General features: G+C 45.8%; 1 protein-coding gene and 3 non-coding genes across 4 annotated transcripts in view; all 4 read right to left on the bottom strand.

Moving 5' to 3' along the window:
* parp4 (poly (ADP-ribose) polymerase family, member 4) overlaps nt 1–20,967 on the bottom strand; it is an 89,255-nt gene that overhangs the window by 35,617 nt on the left and 32,671 nt on the right. The window lies entirely within an intron of this gene.
* On the bottom strand, nt 17,013–17,085 carry trnav-aac (transfer RNA valine (anticodon AAC)). The gene has a single exon. It is a non-coding gene; the product is annotated as a tRNA-Val (tRNA).
* trnav-aac (transfer RNA valine (anticodon AAC)) lies at nt 18,321–18,393 on the bottom strand. The gene has a single exon. It is a non-coding gene; the product is annotated as a tRNA-Val (tRNA).
* On the bottom strand, nt 18,960–19,032 carry trnav-aac (transfer RNA valine (anticodon AAC)). Its single transcript has one exon. It is a non-coding gene; the product is annotated as a tRNA-Val (tRNA).

The following is a 20,967-nucleotide window of genomic DNA, read 5'->3' as shown; positions in this document are numbered from 1 at the left end:
AATAAAATAAAAAAGTACACTTTCTTTGCCAGTTTAAAAAAAACAAACAATTTAATTGACTGATAGAGACGATGAACACTAAGAAAGACCGAGTCCACGTTCATGTGTGCTTGTTAAAGAGGACCCACATCTGTTCTTCAGTGAGCTGCAGCTCCTCCGTCATACCTGCAGTTTTATTCTAACTCAGGGAAATGTTGCCCCGTGCAGCTTTAGAATAAACTGCCTGAAAGCAGAAAGAAATCTGGGTTTTAAATATTGTAAAGACAAACTTCACAGGATAAAAGTCTCTGTATCGGTAACTTGATGCAGCTGATCAGCTGTTTTCCTTCTTCAATCACGTGACCTGCAGCCTCATGCTGCCCTCCTGTGGAGAAAGAGGTGAACTGCAGCAGACACATGGCGGCAGGACAGATGCTGTCAGGCTGAACTTCAACAGACTCTGTGGAACGCATTTCATCCAGTTTCTGGAAGCAGAATAATCAGAGGAGACCTGCTCTGTAAATTTCAGGTTACAGATTTGTTTATAATCTGAATCATCTGCCAAAAAACCCTTAAAAAACTCAAATCTTTCTGCTTATCAACCACTTATCTCCTGGGATCTGCACAGGATAAAGTAAGTGTGCTTCCTGTGTGTAAATATAAAGATGAAGGAGTGAATCCTGTCTGTTAACAGGACACACAGACTCCATTCTCACCATCTGCCATCATATTTCAACTTTAGATTTAAACATAAAGTTCGGCTCAGACAGCCCAGGATCAGCCAGTGACATCATTATTTTAATATTCACGATGCTTCGGTATGAAGGAAGACAGCCTGCTGTAAATAAATATGAGAAACACGACGTGTGTGAAGCTGAAGTCATCAAAAAATGAACATCAGGCATGTTGAAAACAAGAAGGCGAAGATCATTTCATGCTCTATCCAAAAGTCATCAAATGTCTTCAGTTTCTTCTTTTTCTTCTGGGTGAATCAGTCGTTTCCAACAAGTGATCCTAACAAGCAGCCGAGCTGTATGTTTAAAGGAGAGTTTAATGTTTATTCATGTCTGCAGGGTCCCAGCAGTCCTGCATGAACACCACACCACAGCAGCAGCACAGAAATAGCTCCACGGTCCTTTTCCTGCCCGCAGTGACTCAGTCTGAGGAGCAGGAACAGCATCCGCCCTGAAACAGAGTTCATCGATGCTGATGTGCACATCAGACACAGCCCAACGCACGATGACTCACGGCCCGGTTCATGCTGCTGCCGGGGGACGTGTTCGAGTCCAGGAGAGCTTCTGGACGATGAAATATGAATCATCTGGAAGTGAAACTGTGATGGAATGACAGAGAGATTTTCAAAATAAATTCCAGAGCAGGATTGATCTTTTCTCCCTGGACTTACTCATCAGAGGGCAGGCGTGCTTCTGTTGTTGTTTTCACAGATTTCCTCTGACTGTTACCCTCACAGATGTCATGACTCATGGTTAAACCGGCGCAGGGCCACAGATGAAGCGTGAGAACACAGGCAGGGTGAGGGTGGCTTCATCTGATAAATGATCCGCTGAGGCGGGAGGAAACGGCGCAGAAACAGAAAGCTACAGAACCAACAAACAACCAGACATTACAACAGAACTGGAGAGCTATAAATAACAGGTGAGAGATTACCAGCAGACAGGTGTGAATCAGACCAGGACACCTGGGGGGGGGGCAGACAAGAATCTGGCACTGAGGACTGAAACAGAAGAAGAATGAAGCTCAAACAGGAACTCAGAACAGAGGCTCTGCCTTATATAGGGCGATTATTCGCTAATAGGTTTTAAGTAAAGGTTTAATTACAGCAACCTTAAAAGTCTGAGGTACATATCCTGTAAAGACAGATTGATCAGATCCAATATGGAAGTATTGATTAAGGAGAAAACCTCCTTGAACAGTCTGGTTGGGATTGGGTCTAAAATACAAGTTGATGGTTTAGAAGAGACTATTGCTGTTGTTAGCTCAGAAAGATCAACTGGGCAGAAGCCGTCTAAATACAAATCAGGTTCTAAAGATACTTCTAAAGCTGCTCTACTTGATGATACATCAGTGATAATAGTGGGAAGGATTCCATCAATCTTCTCTCTGATAGAAACAATTTTATTGATGAAGAATCTCATGAAATCATCACTGCTGAGAGTTAAAGGAATACATGGCTCAACAGAGCTCGGACTCTTTGTCAGCCTGGCTACAGCGCTGAAGAGAAACCTGGGATTATTCTGGCTACAGCGCTGAAGAGAAACCTGGGATTATTCTGGCTACAGCGCTGAAGAGAAACCTGGGATTATTCTGGCTACAGCGCTGAAGAGAAACCTGGAATTGTTCTTATTCTCTTCTATCAATGATGAATAATAAGCAGTTCTAGCTTTACGAAGGGCTTTATTATATGTTATTAAACTATCTTTCCAGACTAACTGAGACTCTAGACTTTCTCAGCTTTAAAGCAGCTGTGAATTATACCAAGGAGCCAACCTCCTCTGACTGATTACCTTCCTTTTTCCAAGCTGTAGTGCTGTCAACAAGAGAGTCAAGTTGTGTGAAGCGAGAACATCACAATGAGCAAAGAGGCCTCCTCAGTAACGGATCAGAACCCGGCAGAACTCCTCCGGGATGCAGCTGGAGCTCAGAGGAAAGTTTCCAGCACGAAAAGGCCGACCCAGAGTGGGTGAGATGTTCCTAACAAAGAGCTCTGAGTGTATTCCCCCCCACATCAAAACTAATCCCAGCCACACACAGCGGGGGTTCTCAGGGCCTGCATCATCAGCCAGCAGAACTTCAGAGATGAGCCGGTGGAATTACTGGATCCTCACTGTTATTTCATCCTTAGAAACATCTGCCAGAACAACAGCCTGCTGGTATTCTCCTACATATCGAACCGCTGCGCTCCTTCACCAACAGCTCCCTGCTAATCTCTGACTCCTGCAGCACCTCCTCCTGCCACAGACACTTGTATTTAATTGGAGTGTTTCTTCACAGAAGGCTGGTTGCAGAGGGCCTTTGATGCCTCGCTGCTCTCTAACCCGCCGCCATGCAGCAAGGAGGCTGCTGCTTTCAGAGCCGAGGGCTTCAGGTTAGCTTCACCAAACGCCTCCATCAGAGCAGATAGCTGGACACAGTCGTGAAATTCACTTCAATTCAGTCTTATTCATATAGCCTCAATTAAAAAATAAACCCAACTATTCCCTTTGAGCAGAAGCAACAGTAAGAAGAAACAGCAGCAGCGTAATAAAGGATAGTTCAGAGTCACCTGAGCTAATCCTGACTTTAAGCTAATCTTGCTTCCTGAAGCCAAACTGGCAGCTGGTTCCACAGAGAGGGGCCTGATAACTGAAGGCTCTGCCTCCCATTCTGCTTTTAGGGGCCTGATAACTGAAGGCTCTGCCTCCCATTCTGCTTTTAGGGGCCTGATAACTGAAGGCTCTGCCTCCCATTCTGCTTTTAGGGGCCTGATAACTGAAGGCTCTGCCTCCCATTCTGCTTTTAGGGGCCTGATAACTGAAGGCTCTGCCTCCCATTCTGCTTTTAGGGGCCTGATAACTGAAGGCTCTGCCTCCCATTCTGCTTTTAGGGGCCTGATAACTGAAGGCTCTGCCTCCCATTCTGCTTTTAGGGGCCTGATAACTGAAGGCTCTGCCTCCCATTCTGCTTTTAGGGGCCTGATAACTGAAGGCTCTGCCTCCCATTCTGCTTTTAGAAACTCTGGGAACCACAAGGAAACCTGCAGCCTGAGAGCAAAGTGCTCTGTTGGGGAAATATCCAACTGTGAGATCTTTAAGATGTGATGGAGCTCGGTCATTAAGAGCTTTATAATATAGTATTGGGCCACTCCTTATTTCTTTCTGTTAAGGCAAAAAGCAGCCACACTTTCAGCCTGTCACAAAGACACATCATTTGTTCCCATTTCTTTAGCTGCATCTATGAAAAACAGCAAAGAAAACACAGTTTGACAGACAGAAAATAGGATTTCTGCAGCAACAAGGTGATTCCCAAAGAGCTATTAGCTGAAAACTTGGCATATCTCAGCATGGTGTGCAGTGTGTCCTTAAAACATTTGAGGAAACTGGACAAGTGGAGGACAAAAGAAGAAGTGTCAGGCCTAAAAAACTATCTCCAGCAGATGAACAGGATCTGAAAGTGATGTCCTTAAGAAAGAGGAAAAAATCCAGCTGTGACCTGACAGGACCTGAGAGATGCATCTGGACCTTCAGCTGATCCATCTACTGTTGGCCCAAGCCTCATCAGAAATGGGCTCCATGGAAGGGTGGCTGTCAAGAAGCCATTCTTAAGGAAGGGAAACAGGGAGAAAAGGCTGAGCTGTGCCAAATGACACAAGAAGTGGACTGAAAATCAGTGGCAACAGGTCTTATGGAGGGATGAATCCTCCCCAGAGCCCGGACCTCAACATTATTGAAGCAGTGTGGGATCATCTGACAGAGAACGGAACAAAAGGCAGCCCACATCCAAAGAAGAGCTTTGGGATGTCCTTCAAGAAGCCTGGAGAACTATTCCTGAAGACTCCTTAAAGAAATGACAGAAAGCTTGTCTCAGAGGGTTCAGGCTGTGTTGGAGAATAAAGGAGCTCAGACCAGAGATTCACTTTAAAGCTGCTGAGAACTGATAAAAAACTCTGTTTCTGCCTCAGATTCTGGGTTTATGTTCATGTTTAACATGTTTCAGTGAATCTCTGCAGCTGCTTCCTGTTTTTATATAAAACATGAATAAATGAAGCTGATCAGGACAGAATTCTATGTGAAAAGAAGAAGAATTTTCCACGATATTCTGGATCTTACAGTGAACTCTTTTCTTCCTCCTGTCTGAGCTCCACTGCTGGTGAAATAACTGAAAGGTCTGCTCAGCAGAACCAGATGATATGTGAGATCCACACATGTAAAAGCTCTTAAGGATCAATGCTGTAGGAAAATGAGCAGCTGAGTGTTTTCTCTCTAATGTACACTTAGATTGCAGCAGAGTTGATCTGAGGCAGACTGATTATTCTCATGTTTGCTCTTGAATGAGGTTTGGAGGTAGCATTCATTTCTCCTTCGTTAGACCGCTGAACTCTAACAGATCTCCTGCTGCTTCAGGCTGTTTCCCCAGACTGCTCCAGAACACGCCTGAACGTTTATTGTCTCCAACATCCATCCAATCATCTGTAAGAATAATTACAAACACGGCTTTTTATTTCTTTCTGTAAAGCTGGGTATTAGCAATAAGCCCCTCGCTGCTCTGAGTGATCCTGCTGTTTGGTGTGTATTTGGTGCCGTTATCCCAGAATAAATGAGAATAAACCTGGAACACATTCATTTGCTGTAATAACAGTCAGAGTTACTAATGAAAGGAGTATTGATTCCAGCTGCTGTGTTGCTTCCGGTCGGGTTTAACTTTAAATTCCTTGTATTAGCTTTGAATTATAGTTTGTTTTTGTGGGAAATATGTCTCCAGATGTTTGTCTGTGATCAGCCTGGATCCTCCCCATGAGTGAGTCAGAACATCTGGGTTGACACGGGGTGTTGATGCCCTGCTGTGAGCAGCGATATGTTGGGTTTTACCTGAAAGCAGCACATTCAGAACCATTCTGGAGGTTCTGTTAACAGGAGAAGGGGAGCTGCCTCCCTCCTGGTGGTACGGCACACCGAGGCTGCTTTTTAAACTTTCCCTCCGTGTCCTGCCTGCTGTGCCTGGTGTGGCTGCTTCTGTGTGTCATGCAGCTGCGTCAGCAGGCTTTAATGCTTTAATGTTTTACGATCCTGATGAAGTCCAGACAAACGTGCACACTCAGAGTTCAAGGTGTGTTCCTTTAAAGGTCTTAATTCGCAGCAGGAAAAGGTTACCGAAGGACTCTTCTGCGTGTGCGGCTCATTAAATGAGACACAGACTGCCAGAATAAACGCTTTATTACTGCAGATACAGAAGCTTTGGAAGACGTTTTGTTGGATTTGTAAAGTCGTGGTTGGTGAAGTTGCTCCAGCTTTTCCAGAATGTGGAAACGCAGATTAAATAAGCTCAGAAGTCTCTCTTACTGTTTAATCAGCGCCGTCACCTGAACTCGTACATGTCACCAGCGTTCCAGCTCGCTGGGGAAGTTTATTCTCTCTGGTTGTAGATTTGCTGCCAGCCTCACGTCCCGCTGACCAACTGAACTGTTGGGTCTGCATTTGGCAGAGTGAACCTGCTTCTGAATGAGGCAGGAAGCAGCAGCTCCTTCTGGATGCTCACTTCTGTGTAGAAAGGTGGAGATAAATCAGCTGTTGGTGTTCTGAGTCCGACCGATTGTTTCTGTTTAAACTGAGCTCCTCTCCTCAGGGGAGGGGCTCTCGATGGACTCGGTTCTGTAAAACTTGAAGTATTTAGGCGGAGGAGGAGCTCCATCATCTGGGGGGAGGAGCTCCATCATCTGGGGGGAGGAGCTCCATCATCTGGGGGGAGGAGCTTCATCATCTGGGGGGAGGAGCTTCATCATCTGGGGGGAGGAGCTTCATCATCTGGGGGGAGGAGCTTCATCATCTGGGGGGAGGAGCTCCACCATCCGGAGGGAGGAGCTCCATCATCTGGGGGGAGGAGCTCCATCATCAGGGGGAGGAGCTCCACCATCTGATGGGAGGAGCTCCACCATCAGGGGGAGGAGCTCCACCATCCGGAGGGAGGAGCTCCATCATCTGGGGGGAGGGGCTTCATCATCTGGGGGGAGGAGCTCCACCATCCGGAGGGAGGAGCTCCATCATCTGGGGGGAGGAGCTTCATCATCTGGGGGGAGGAGCTTCATCATCTGGGGGGAGGAGCTTCATCATCTGGGGGGAGGAGCTCCACCATCCGGAGGGAGGAGCTCCATCATCTGGGGGGAGGAGCTCCATCATCAGGGGGAGGAGCTCCACCATCTGATGGGAGGAGCTCCACCATCAGGGGGAGGAGCTCCACCATCCGGAGGGAGGAGCTCCATCATCAGGGGGAGGAGCTCCACCATCAGGGGGAGGAGCTCCACCATCCGGAGGGAGGAGCTCCACCATACTGGGGGGAGGAGCTCCATGGTCAGGGGGAGGGGCTCCACCATCAGGGGGGAGGGGCTCCACCATCAGGGGGGAGGAGCTCCATGGTCAGGGGGAGGAGCTCCTCTCCTCAGGGGAGGGGTTCTCGATGGACTCGGTTCTGTAAAACTTGAAGTATTTAATGTTTTTTCCAGAGTTTTGCTTCTCGTTATACTGCTCAGCATCAGAACTGTAGATTGAGGGTAATAAACCCATCATATCAAACGACTTCTTATTCTGTTCCGCTGACATTCTGTTGGATATGAACACTGCAGTTAAACTAATGTTGAACTTTCTCTGTGACACATGGTGGATGCTGCTGCTGGAGAGCAGAACGTATTTAAAGCTCTGCCCAAACGAAGGAGATTACAGCATGAAAATAAAACCTGGAGTAGCTTTTATCCACAGACTGTTTGCATTTCATTCATTTATCCTCTGAATATTTTTAGGAGAAAAAAAGTCTCCAAGTAAAACTGTATCATCAGCCGAGATGCTCCTTTGTCCTCACAGTGTCTTTGCTGCTGTAACATCTGCTGTAAGTCAGTTGGTCCACAGCAGCCAGAGAGCAGCTGCTCCTTTACCTTCACTTCCTTATGCCATCATTTTATTCCACAGACATGAAGAAACTGAATTAGCCAAGAATCTGTAGTCCCTGACTGATGTTAGTCACCCTAAAAACAGAAGTACCCAGTTTCCTTATGAGGTTGCAGTTCAGTGCAGCTTTCACAGAGAAGGCCGACGGGCCCGATGAATGTTTCCCAGCAGGAACGACAGCAGCTGCTCTGACTGAAGCTCTGATAATGCAACTGAGCCGAGGAGAAGGAACGAGACAAACGTTTGTATGTTCAGTCATGAAAACAGGCCCCAGCTGAATCAGGTGCTGTGCAAACTTTAATCTTCTAATTTCACATTTATTTCTCAGCCTTTTCTTGTTCTATCTCCTGTATTCAAATGAAGGGGCGTGGCTAGTTTACAGCCAGACATTTTAGGGCTCATTGATGAGTCCATGCAGCACTCACACAGATGCTGTTGCCCACCTGAGCGTCTCTGAGCGCTGCAGTACCCGAACCTGTCCACCGGGAGGAGCTCTGGCTCCAGCAGTCCACAGCAGAGCTCTGCGATCACTGACCCAGTAAATGGTGGTTAGTGTGAGGGTCTCATCCAGCTCACATGCCGCCTTTTGGGAGCCACACATGCTCATAATTTCCCTGAATACAAGTCATCGCCACACATTTGTCCTGCTGACTGATTCCATTCATGCAAAAAGAAGTACATTAAAACTCCTCCTCTCTCATCTTCTCCTTCCTCCTCCTCCTGCATCCGTCTCTGTCACCTCTCTTTACACATTATTGTTCAGGGTGTCACATCAGCCAGACATTTTGTCACCCCTCCCTCCCTCTGCAGACTCCTCCCTGCTCCTCCTGTGTCTCAGTTAAACATGAAGGCGATGGCGGTGACACTGAGGACAACCTGCATCTCCAAACCCGCACACATTAACAGCTTTTCACCCGTTTAAGGTCACTCACCTGGAAAATAAACCAAATATTCCAGCGAGGTCTTCGCTCTATGAGCAGCGACCTAAATAACCGGCAGAAACATGCTTGTAATGTGCATTTTTCTCCCAGCTAAACTGAGGTGTTAGATTAGCATATGAGGAAGAATCTGCAGCCATGCCGAGCGAGGCTGACCCGCTGCTCTCAGCTCCGAGCTGCATGCAAACAGGCTGCTGTTTAGGAAGCTTCACCTCCTCTTACACCTTTTCCACATGAATGGAGCCCATCAGCAGCTTCAGTCAATCAGTGTCCAGGCAGGATGTGTTTATCCTCGGAGCTGCTGCACCTGGCAGCTCCTAAAATCCAGCTCACAATAACTACATACAGACATTTTAAACCTACAGTCCTGAAGTGGTGCACGATGAAAAGCCTAAATCAACAAAAGAATTCAAAGGCTTCATCCTCTGGGGACCATGAACGTCTGGCAGAGCAGCCGAGGCATCAGCTGCTCCAACCTCAGGCCGGTTCTCCTATGCAGAGTTCTGATTGGACTGTTCTTTGATCTGATGCTCTGATCCCGGGGCACCTCAGCCATCTAAGTCCCGTCCTGTCTGCTGTCTGCAGCAGCGGTGACTCAGTTTCCACCCGCCCTGTGTGTCTCTGTCTTATTCTAACTGAAGTAAAGTCATTCTACTGTTTGCATGGCTGCAGTGAGAATGTTGTGCACTGGTTGGAGATGTTCTGCCTGCTGTTGTGAGGCTGTAAGTTTATTAAAGGTGACATATTGTGTAAAAATCCCTTCTTCCTGTTCCTGGGAGCATATATCAGGGCATCTGGAGTGTAAAAATCCCTTCTTCCTGTTCCTGGGAGCATATATCAGGGCGTCTGAAGTGTAAAACTCCTTCTTCCTGTTCCTGGGAGCATATATCAGGGCGTCTGAAGTGTAAAACTCCTTCTTCTTGTTCCTGGGAGCATATATCAGGGCGTCTGAAGTGTAAAAATCCCTTCTTCCTGTTCCTGGGAGCATATATCAGGGCATCTGGAGTGTAAAAATCCCTTCTTCCTGTTCCTGGGAGCATATATCAGGGCATCTGGAGTGTAAAAATCCCTTCTTCCTGTTCCTGGGAGCATATATCAGGGCGTCTGAAGTGTAAAACTCCTTCTTCCTGCTCCTGGGAGCATATATCAGGGCATCTGGAGTGTAAAACTCCTTCTTCCTGCTCCTGGGAGCATATATCAGGGCATCTGGAGTGTAAAAATCCCTTCTTCCTGTTCCTGGGAGCATATATCAGGGTGTCTGAAGTGTAAAACTCCTTCTTCCTGCTCCTGGGAGCATATATCAGGGCATCTGGAGTGTAAAAATCCCTTCTTCCTGCTCCTGGGAGCATATATCAGGGCATCTGGAGTCACCAGCAGGTGTAAAACTCCCCTAAAACAGCCTCAGAGGATATAAGAGCCCAGTGGATAAATCATATTTGGTCCATTACTGTTGATGAGAAAGCAAGTTTGCGGCTAACTTACAGCTAGCTACATGCTAAACTGTCTCAGGTTGGATGGGGCCGAGCACCGGTTAACAGAGAGGTGCTGAAACAGGGCTGAGACACTCTCAGTAAGACCTCAGAAAGTTGTGTTAAACTGTTAAAAAGGGCAGAATGTGTCATCTTTAGTGTTGGACTCACTCGGATCAGGGACCTTACATGTTGGACTTCTGTTAAAGTAAAAGGCTTCTTTGTTTTTAGTCAAATCAGTTTTGACTTGTTCGGATTAATTCTGATTGGCTGCTTTCTTTGACACCCACAGGCTCTGGTTTCTTCTTATACACTCGATAGTTCTGTAACCCAACAATAATTTACTTTCTCTCTCCCTAAACATCCCACCAGGCCTGCAGGACTAAGAGCTGCAGTAAAGCCACAGTTAATCTGTGGGGTGAGAAGAATCTGTAGAGAAGATCAAGACAACCAGCTCTCATGGCAAAACCAGCATGAATCTAAATGGATGTGTTTCACTCCTCAGAATCAGGCAGAAATCTTAAAGCTAGTTACTCCTTTAGCTGCTGCACGCAGAAGGAAGTATAATCACAGATGCCTTTTCCTCACAAACATGGTGGAGAGATGCTGACCTTCAGAGCTGAAGGATGTCAGACTGCAGCTCATCAGAGGGACGAAATCAAATGAACTGAGAAGCCTGATCTGAACCCACGGCTCCAACCAGCAGCCCACTGATGCTAACCACTGCAGAATCAGCCATGCTCAGGCGTCTGTGGTCAGAGCAGCTGGTTCTGTGTTTGGACCGGGCAGCACTCGGACTGGTTTGGTGAATGAAACAGCACAGAGCAGGAATCCTGTTTTTACGGGACATTTTATTCATCTGCACACTGAAACAAGTCAGGAGGAACCTGTGAATTAGAACAGGCTCATCCTCAGGCTCCCGAACACTGAGTGGACCCAGAACGGGCGCCGGTCCCATTGTTCAACCAGGCAGGGCCCATTCAGACCAACTGTGAGCTCCCGACGTGGAACAGAAATGGAAAAAGCTTGCATAGGCTCCAAATGGGGTCTGTGGACACAGGAGGCTGCAGTATAATCCTGCTGCCGAGTCACACGGGCCATTAACACCGGGCCAAGCTGTGCCTAATCCCACACGGGCCCATTTAAAACTCTCACATGGGCTGGAATCTTGTGCTTTTATTAACAATAACAACGTTGATATATTTCTACGTGGCACGTGTAGCACGTCCAGCTCCACAGGCAGCCGTGATGACTTCTGAACGATGACACTTCACCTGAACTCAGTCATGTGACCTCGATACGCAGAATTAATGATGAGGTTTGAGCATCTTTTGAGTGTTGCTCCAGCACAGAACTACTGGTCTCTGGGAATGTTTCTGGGAATAATGGTGCTGCTGTGCCTCTTGTTCTTAAGGAGGAAATGATCTGCACAACCCCCCCCCTGCAGTAGCATTTCAGCCCGGGGCTCCTTACCAGATTTATTCTGCCATCACGCACGTGGAAAGACAAACACTCCTGCTGCAGATTGCTTTGCACACCACAGCGACCCTAACAGCCAGCTTTAATGGTTCTGTGCATGCTCTGCTCCCTCTGATGGACAGAAACAGGGGTCCAGCTAAAGGGGAAACATTTTCCTTTTGATGGAGGGGGTCGCTGAGGCAGCTCCAAACAAGTGCTGCAGGTTCAGAGTCCAGAAGAAACCCGCCAACGTGTCCATGTTTCCTCCGAATGCCTGAATCTGAAACATGTCGTTTAACAGCACGATTCTCATTGATCACCTGATGTTCACGCTGGAAGCTCCCCTCCCGTCTGAAGCTCTCCGAGTTCATGCTCTCGCCTCCATTCTGACTTCAAGTGAGCATGTTTCAGCTCAAGCTGCTCATGAATGTCTGTGAAGTGGATATCACTGAGAATTAAAAGAAGGCACTCTGTCGGTCAATACTCCGTCATTCATGAAGCTCTGCAAAGGAAGAAAAACCTGCTCCATCTCATGCTTTCTTTTGTTGGAAGGGTAATTAGATTTTTGCAGGCAGTTGTGAACTTAAAGTTCTGATCAGAAGAAAAGCAGTTTTCATTAAAATGTGCATTTTTTGTAAATTCACGTCAGCATTCGTGGTGCATGTGAGGATTTATGACCCAAGATGCACCACAAAGACCACCTCTGTGATGCTGTGACTTAAGAACTCGATTACCCAGCATGCCAGGCTGAGGAGTACCACTGTACTGCAGGAGCACAATAAACACGCTAAGATCACGCCTCGACTGCTTATTATAAGAGTCAGCAGGTCGACACATGGTGTCAGAAGTGGCCGTGAGCAGATAGAGAAGAAAGATTTGCCACGAGGGGAAAAAAGAATAGAAATAGAAAAGAAAAAGGCAAAGTCAACGGCCGTGAAACGTGCTACGAAAGCAACATGCTAACAGGCTTTGTGACGGCGTGTGATGGGTCCAAGTGGCAGTGAAACGGGGGCCGGATCCAACGATTAGAAGAGGATCTGGAGCCCGGATTAGAGGCAGCAACAGCAGAGGGCTGTGGGGGTCCTGGATAAGTTAGTCAGCGCATGTGAGCGCTTCCATCAATTCGTCTAGACCAGTGTTTCTCAATTCCGGTCCTCATGACCCACCGCCCTGCATGTTTTAGATGTTTCCCTCCTCCACCACACCTGATTCAAATGATCAGCTCATCATCAAGCTCTGCAGTGGCCTGATAAGGAGCCATTCATTTGAATCAGGTGTGGTGGAGGAGGGAAACATCTAAAACATGCCGGGCAGTGGGTCCTGAGGACCAGAGTTGAGAAACACTGATCTAGGGTCAAACTTCTGAAGTAGAATCGGACCATAAGCCTTCGGTGTCCGAACCTCTGAATGACTGTGCTGTTGGGATACAGCGCATGTTAACCAGGCTGCAAAAGTACGACGTGCACGTGATTTATACACAAGGAAAATACATGAAGACAGCCGGCACCTTGTCCAGAGCAGGAGGAACACGAGGTGTGACATCTCTGCTGGTAACTGCAGACAGAACTTCATAACTTCAGATGTTTTCAGAAGATTTGTGACAATGTAGAAGCTCTACTGGCCCATTTGTCATAGAAAATGGGCCAGTAGAGCAACATGTCCCAGTTTAAATCAGAGGGTGTTTATCCTGTTCTGGACAGGCCAACGAAGCCCTTTTCACACGAGGGAGCCTCACGCCCCTTTGCTGCTTCCTGTTCGTACGGCAGGCAGAATGAGGCCGGCGGAGTTGATGGGCCTCTGAGCCGCCGGCAGAGCTACTGACAGAGCTGAACTGTTCATCTGTGGGAGGCAGGAAGGTGTCGCTCAGCGCTGTGGCGCTGTTTCCCACAGATATGATGCAGCCGCTGAGTGAGGAGGGCTTCACACTAAACCACCTCTCCATGTGTTTGAGCTTTGCTGGTTTATCGGACTTTCAGAGGAGAGGTGAAACATCTTCAAGAACCACGATGAATTCTTCCAGCTGCCCTTATTCAAGCTCTGAGGATAAGTTAGCTGTTAGCTTCCTGTCATCACTGCTGCCTCTGTTCCTGTGTTCAGCCAATCAGGGGGAGCTCCCACACCTGATGTCATTCACTGCCCTGAACAGCCAATCAGGGGGAGCTCCCACACCTGATGCCATTCACTGCTCTGAACAGCCAATCAGGAGGAGCTCCCACACCTGATGTCATTCACTGCCCTGAAAAGCCAATCAGGAGGAGCTCCCACACCTGATGTCATTCACTGCTCTGAAAAGCCAATCAGGGGGAGCTCCCACACCTGATGTCATTCACTGCCCTGAACAGCCAATCAGGAGGAGCTCCCACACCTGATGGCGTTCAACATGTTGAATCAGCTGACAGTGTTCCGCGAGACAATGACAAACATACGGAGTTCACTTTAAATACAAAATCTGCTTCTTCATGGAGCCAGAACGATGGAACTCAGTCTATTCAGCTGCTTTCCACCAGCTTTAAACAGCCTGAATAGCTCCTGCTGTCCTTCTGAGATTCGAATCCTTTCAACTTGTTTTCCTGCAGTCACTCATGTGGCCTGTGCATCGATGGTATCCCCCCCTCTGTCGGTGGAGCAGAGCCCTGACTGTGATGTGGAGCTCAGCAGTTTCTCCTCTCTGGGTTTGTTACTAACAGCAGGATTAATTCTGGGGACATCTTGTCTTTTCTCAAACTTAAAGAGCTGTTGGCTGCAATCTTTGTCTTTCAAAAGCTGGAAAAGGCAGCTGAAGAGCGGAGTTGTTCATCCATTGAATAACCACCTTCACTTTCTGATTGACACCTTAAAACAGGAGATTAGTGGGCAGCAGAAACGAGTGATGAAAAGTAGGAAAGAAAAGTTCCTGCAGCCAATAATGAAATGGATGCTGTGCACGTGACTGCAGAGCTGAAATCAAGGTTTTTGTTTACAGCTGCTGACAGACAATGAGCTTCCTTGTCAGAAGAATGAAAATCATCCAATAAGCAAAGCAGTTCTGCATGATGGAGCACTAATATGAGCTCTGCAGATAATCCTGGAACACAGGTGCCAACACCTCTGCAGAATGAGACTCAACACATTTATTTCAGAGATTCCTGGTCAGACAACAACCCGGCGAGGACAGAAATGTGACTCCTGCTGCCAAACACTATTAAATTGGCTCATTTCGTCTTTGCTCTCCCTCCCTGGCCAGGCGTCTGATAACACATTCAATATAAAGCTGGCAGCAAATTAATGGCTCCTGACATTATAAACAGAACTCGATACTGTTTGTTTAGCTTGTGGGTGTGAAAGCAATTCTCTTCATTAATGTTGGCAACAAGCGTGCAATTAATTTATGGACTGTCAATATCTGTAGTTAAAAGCATAGCATCAACAGGAGCAATAAGCATCCAGTCATTTCTCAGGTTTCACCTTAAATAAGATCGTTCCGATTGAAGCGAAGGAGAAAAAGTTCTTGTTTCAGGAAGTAGTCGGATCCATTTCCTTCTTTCACACTTTTCCCCTCGTTGTGGCTTCTTAAACAGACTAAAGTGAAATATTTCAAACATCAGGAAAGCATTCAGAGCCTGGGTTCCCTGGATAAATCTCAGCAGGATCGGCACACCTGGAAATCCTACAGATCCTCTCAGAATTAAGTAAAGAGCTGCTGACACGACTGTCCTTCCAGCAGCGAAAATATGAAGCTCCGTTTAGCCTTTTTCACACATCTGCTGTGGTCCTAAAACGTTCTGAAGATGTTCAGGATGGGTTTGACAAAGCAAATGTCCGGAGTTTCCAGCTGGTTTCCAATCAGCCACAACGTAAAGTATCCGTGAAACAGTTGCTGGGTTTCTATTAACTGCGATGGCACTTTGGAGCATGAACAGAGCACCGAGTCTAAAGTGGTTCAGTCCCCCGCCTCATTATCTGAGCTCAACTCTGAGATGCTCAGGTTGTACGATTTTACTCAGATTAACATGTTTACGTGTATTTTACCTCAGATTTTGGTCGGATTTTCTTGTGTCGTGAAAACATGCTTTCTTTCTTTTTTGGATACATTAATAAATAAACAAGAGAATCCATATGCTGTATGAGGTCATCTGCTCACATAGACTGAAGGATTGTGGGTACAGACGTCTTTATTGGAGTTGTCCCACCACTGAGAGTCTAACCACCAAACATTATTCAAATTCTTTGTACGCCAGTAAATTTGTGTCCACCTTTCATTTGATCTTTTCTTATTGAAATAACGTACGTACCTCCCCACCTCTGTTCTTCAGAGTTATGTCCTCTGCCACAGGCGAACATCGCAGGTGAAAGCTAGCATTTGGCTCTTTTCTTTTTGGTGTGTTTAAGAGCTACTTTTGGCCCAGATGTTGGTGTCTTTTCATGAACTGAACCAGGCAGAATTTATAAGCTGTGGTGACCGTGCCTCAGTGATTTGTTCTCTAACTGGAAGGTCGGGAGTTCGATCCCCAGGCTCTGCTCGTGCCAAAATGTCCTTGGGCTATCCATTGCCCCCGATATGCTCATCGGTGTGTGACTGTCGAGAAAAAGTGCTGCATATATGAATATCTTTATGATAAGAGTGTCTGTGAGAATGATAAATATACTGTAAAGCTTTTTGTACAACCAAGGCAAGGTTAAAGGGTTTTTATATATATATTTTGGCATGCCATTCAGGAAATTAATCTTTGAATATATGGAACGAAACTCCGAATATATCGAACGAAACTCTGAATATATTGAACGAAACTCCGAATTTATTGAATATATCGAACGAAACTCCGAATTTATCGCACGAAACTGAGTATATCGAACGAAACTGAATATATCGAACGAAACTCCAAATTTATCGAACGAAACTGAATATATTGAACGAAACTCCGAATGTATCGAACGAAACTCCGAATGTATCGAACAAAAATGAATGTATCAAACAAAAATGAATATATCGAACAAAACTCCGAATGTATCGAACGAAACTCCGAATGTATCGAACGAAACTGAGTGTATCGAACGAAACTCCGAATTTATTGAACGAAACTCCGAATTTATCGAATTTATCGAACGAAACCGAGTATATCGAATGAAACTGAGTATATCGAACAAAACTCCGAATTTATTGAATATATCGAACGAAACTCCGAATTTATCGAACGAAACTGAGTATATAGAACGAAACTCCAAATTTATGTTTATGCATTTTAGCAGACGCTTTTATCCAAAGCGACTTACAGATAGGCAGATAGGGTAAGGGGGTCTTGCCTAAGGACCCCTACTGGAGACAGTACCTTTCATGCAGGGGATTTGAACCCAGATCTCCCACATGAAAGGAGGCAATGATACCATTGGACTATCCAGTCCCTATAGTGAGACACACAGACAATGCCCACCCCCAGACAGGTCGCCAGTCAATTACAGGGCTACTTGTTTGTAGCATTCACCTGTTTTCTCTTGTGCAGTTGTACTTCCACCTATGATCTATAAATGGACTAAAATCTTGTTTCCGCCCGGTCTCGAACCGGGGACCTTTCGCGTGTTAGGCGAACGTGATAACCACTACACTACGGAAACTACACTGCGAAACTCCTAATTTATGGAACGGAACTCCAAATTTATCGAACGAAACTCCGAGTATATAGAACGAAACTCCGAGTATATAGAACGAAACTCCGAATATATCGAACGAAACTCCGAATTTATCGAACGAAACTCCGAATTTATCGAATGAAACTCCGAATTTATCGAACGAAACTCCGAATTTATCAAACGAAACTCCGAATTTATCAAACGAAACTCCGAATTTATCGAACGAAACTGAATTTATCGAACGAAACTGAGTATATCGAACGAAACTGAATATATCGAACGAAACTGAATATATCGAACGAAACTGAATATATCGAACGAAACTCAGAATTTATAGAACCAAACTCTGTATATCGAACGAAACTCCGAATTTATCGAACGAAACTCAGAGTATATCGAACGAAACTCCGTATATCGAACGAAAATCCGAATATATCGAACGAAACTCCGAATTTATCGAACGAAACTCCGAATATATAGAACCAAACTCTGTATATCGAACGAAACTCCGAATTTATCGAACGAAACTCAGAGTATATCGAACGAAACTCCGAGTATATAGAACGAAACTCCGTATATCGAACGAAAATCCGAATATATCGAACGAAACTCCGAATTTATCAAACGAAACTGAATTTATCGAACGAAACTGAATTTATCGAACGAAACTCCGAATTTATCGAACGAAACTGAGTATATCGAACGAAACTCCGAGTATATCCAACGAAACTGAATTTATCGAACGAAACACCAAATTTATCGAACGAAACTCAGAGTATATCGAACAAAACTGAATATATCGAACGAAACTCAGAATTTACCGAACAAAAGTCAGAATTTATTGAATATATCAAATGAAACTCCAAATTTATCGAACGAAACTGAGTATATAGAACGAAACTCCGAATTTATGTTTATGCATTTTAGCAGACACTTTTATCCAAAGCGACTTACAGATAGGCAGATAGGGTAAGGGGGTCTTGCCTAAGGACCCCTACTGGAGACAGTACCTTTCATGCAGGGGATTTGAACCCAGATCTCCCACATGAAAGGAGGCAATGATACCATCGGACTATGCAGTCCCTATAGTGAGACACACAGACAATGCACACCCCCAGACAGGTCGCCAGTCAATTACAGGGCTACTTGTTTGTAGCATTCACCTGTTTTCTCTTGTGCAGTTGTACTTCCACCTATGATCTATAAATGGACTAAAATCTTGTTTCCGCCCGGTCTCGAACCGGGGACCTTTCGCGTGTTAGGCGAACGTGATAACCACTACACTACGGAAACTACATTGCGAAACTCCTAATTTATGGAACCGAACTCCAAATTTATCGAACGAAACTCCGAGTATATCGAACGAAACTCCGAGTATATCGAACGAAACTCCGAGTATATCGAACGAAACTCCGAGTATATCGAACGAAACTCCGAGTATATCGAACGAAACTCCGAATTTATCGAACGAAACTCCGAATTTATCGAACAAAACTCCGAATATATAGAACCAAACTCCGAATATATAGAACCAAACTCCGAATATATAGAACCAAACTCAGAGTATATCGAACGAAACTCCGTATATCGAACGAAAATCCGAATATATCGAACGAAACTCCGAATTTATCAAACGAAACTGAATTTATCGAACGAAACTGAATTTATCGAACGAAACTGAATTTATCGAACGAAACTGAGTATATCGAACGAAACTGAATATATCGAACGAAACTCCGAATTTATCGAACGAAACTCCGAATTTATCGAACGAAACTCTGAATTTAACGAACAGCATTCACCTGTTTTCTCTTGTGCAGTTGTACTTCCACCTATGATCTATAAATGGACTAAAATCTTGTTTCCGCCCGGTCTCGAACCGGGGACCTTTCGCGTGTTAGGCGAACGTGATAACCACTACACTACGGAAACTACATTGCGAAACTCCTAATTTATGGAACGGAACTCCAAATTTATCGAACGAAACTCCGAGTATATCGAACGAAACTCCGAATTTATCGAACGAAACTCCGAATTTATCGAACGAAACTCCGAATTTATCGAACGAAACTCCGAATTTATCGAACGAAACTTGACTGTTGTCAGACTTCACAGAAGTGCCTGCGGCCATCTTGTCTAACGTGTGGATACTGCAGCGAAAAATTAATGACAATGAGTCAGTCCACTCGGAATCTCAAGAGGAATATTAAAGACTGAGGACATCATTAACACACTGGCGAATGCATGTACGGGCCAAAATCCTCCCGATAATCCTGCCCAATACCGTTCTGACAAAGAAGTTCGCTCTCTTTTTAATCGTGGCAGACTTACTACAACAGGCCAGGCCGCTGTTTATCAGGCCAACCTCAGCATGCCTTCAACCTCTCAGGAGTGCCCCAAAACAACAAACTCAGGCATTCAGAAAGATGGCGAACGCAGAGCGAGATGAAGCTGCGTCCCTCTACATCTGTCATGAGCTGGTTATGGCACAGACGCGATGCACAATCCAATCGGATCGAGTTATCCCGGGGTCTGAATTCGATCACAAGTAACCCGATCCGATTTCTTGTCGGAACTGAATGATGATCGAATGAGCCAAATCACGAGGCCTGGAGGCCACCTACTGTTAGGAACCTCTGAGGCGAACGCAGCACGTCACTCGTAACTCACATAGAAAAGCATGATTGGCTTGAAACTTCTCATATGGAAATGGAAAAGCGTTCAGGGTTCACAAAAAATCCAACAGACAGTTGTGACAGGCTGATTACAACCGATTACAACCACACATTCACAGAATGGTCAAATTATCGTACATTAGGCCTTTTTTGGGATTATTGATCTTACATTGTACACAGGGCAAAATTACAAATACGATAATTATCGTACACCTGGCAACACTGGTGATCACTGGTATCCCAGAATCACTCCCCTAATGCCAGCCGTCACTGCTCCTCACACCACAACAACCATCTTTTCTTCCACAACCTCAAGCTACCCCAGCCTCTCACCAACTGCACACCAGTCATAGCGGGGTGGGGATACAAACCCTGGGTCGGGTGGGGGGTAATGAAAGTATAGAGGATGCCAGAGGTGAAGGCAGGACAAGACACACTCACAGATTCAGCAGATGAACTCACCTAAACCGTCCAAAATCACTAAAATATGAGTCAGCAAAAACAAGGCCACACAGGCCAACTCACCTAAAATGGCCGCCTGGTTTCAAAAGGCTCACATGGGCCACACCCTCCTCTTAAATACATCCTGGATTTCTTCCTCGCTTCTTCCAAGAGTCTGTTTACCCTAAGTGCCCCTCCTGCTGGGCCCCCAGCTACTATTGCTTCTTCTAACCCGAATCCACTGACTGAGGACTTTACTTCCTCATCTGACACCTCCTTCGCTATTTTCCTCTCACTCTGTCCACTTACACCCAACTCCCTCAACAATGAGACAACAGACTTTGCAACAGATCCTCTACACTGGACAGATCCTAACTTTCCATCCTCACTGCTCTCCTGCTGCCCCCAACTCCACATACCTAAGCTTTTTCCTTTCATATGCTTCGGCCACTAATTCCTCCCATGGAACAGTCAGCTCTATGAAACAGGCTCTCATTCTACTCCTGGACCACAAGACTATATCAGGCCTTAGATTTGTAGAGGCTATTTCCTGGGGAACAACAAGCTTTCCTCCTAAATCTACCTGCATCTCCCAACCACAAGCATCCTCTAAGCTGCCTGGCCTCCTTATTGACTTATTAACTTTCTCCCCCTCCTGAACAAACTGAATTTCCACTCTCTTCACCTTAGACCCTCCTAAATTTACCTGCCGTTTATCTTCAATACCTGCAGCTAAGCTTCTTAATACTTG

The sequence above is a fragment of the Leuresthes tenuis genome, unplaced genomic scaffold, assembly GCF_036924035.1.
Source record: "Leuresthes tenuis unplaced genomic scaffold, fLeuTen1.0.hap1 SCAF_12, whole genome shotgun sequence".
Classification (NCBI taxonomy): domain Eukaryota; kingdom Metazoa; phylum Chordata; class Actinopteri; order Atheriniformes; family Atherinopsidae; genus Leuresthes; species Leuresthes tenuis.
The sequence above is the reverse complement of the archived record's forward strand: the minus strand, read 5'-3'. Positions and strand labels throughout refer to the sequence as shown.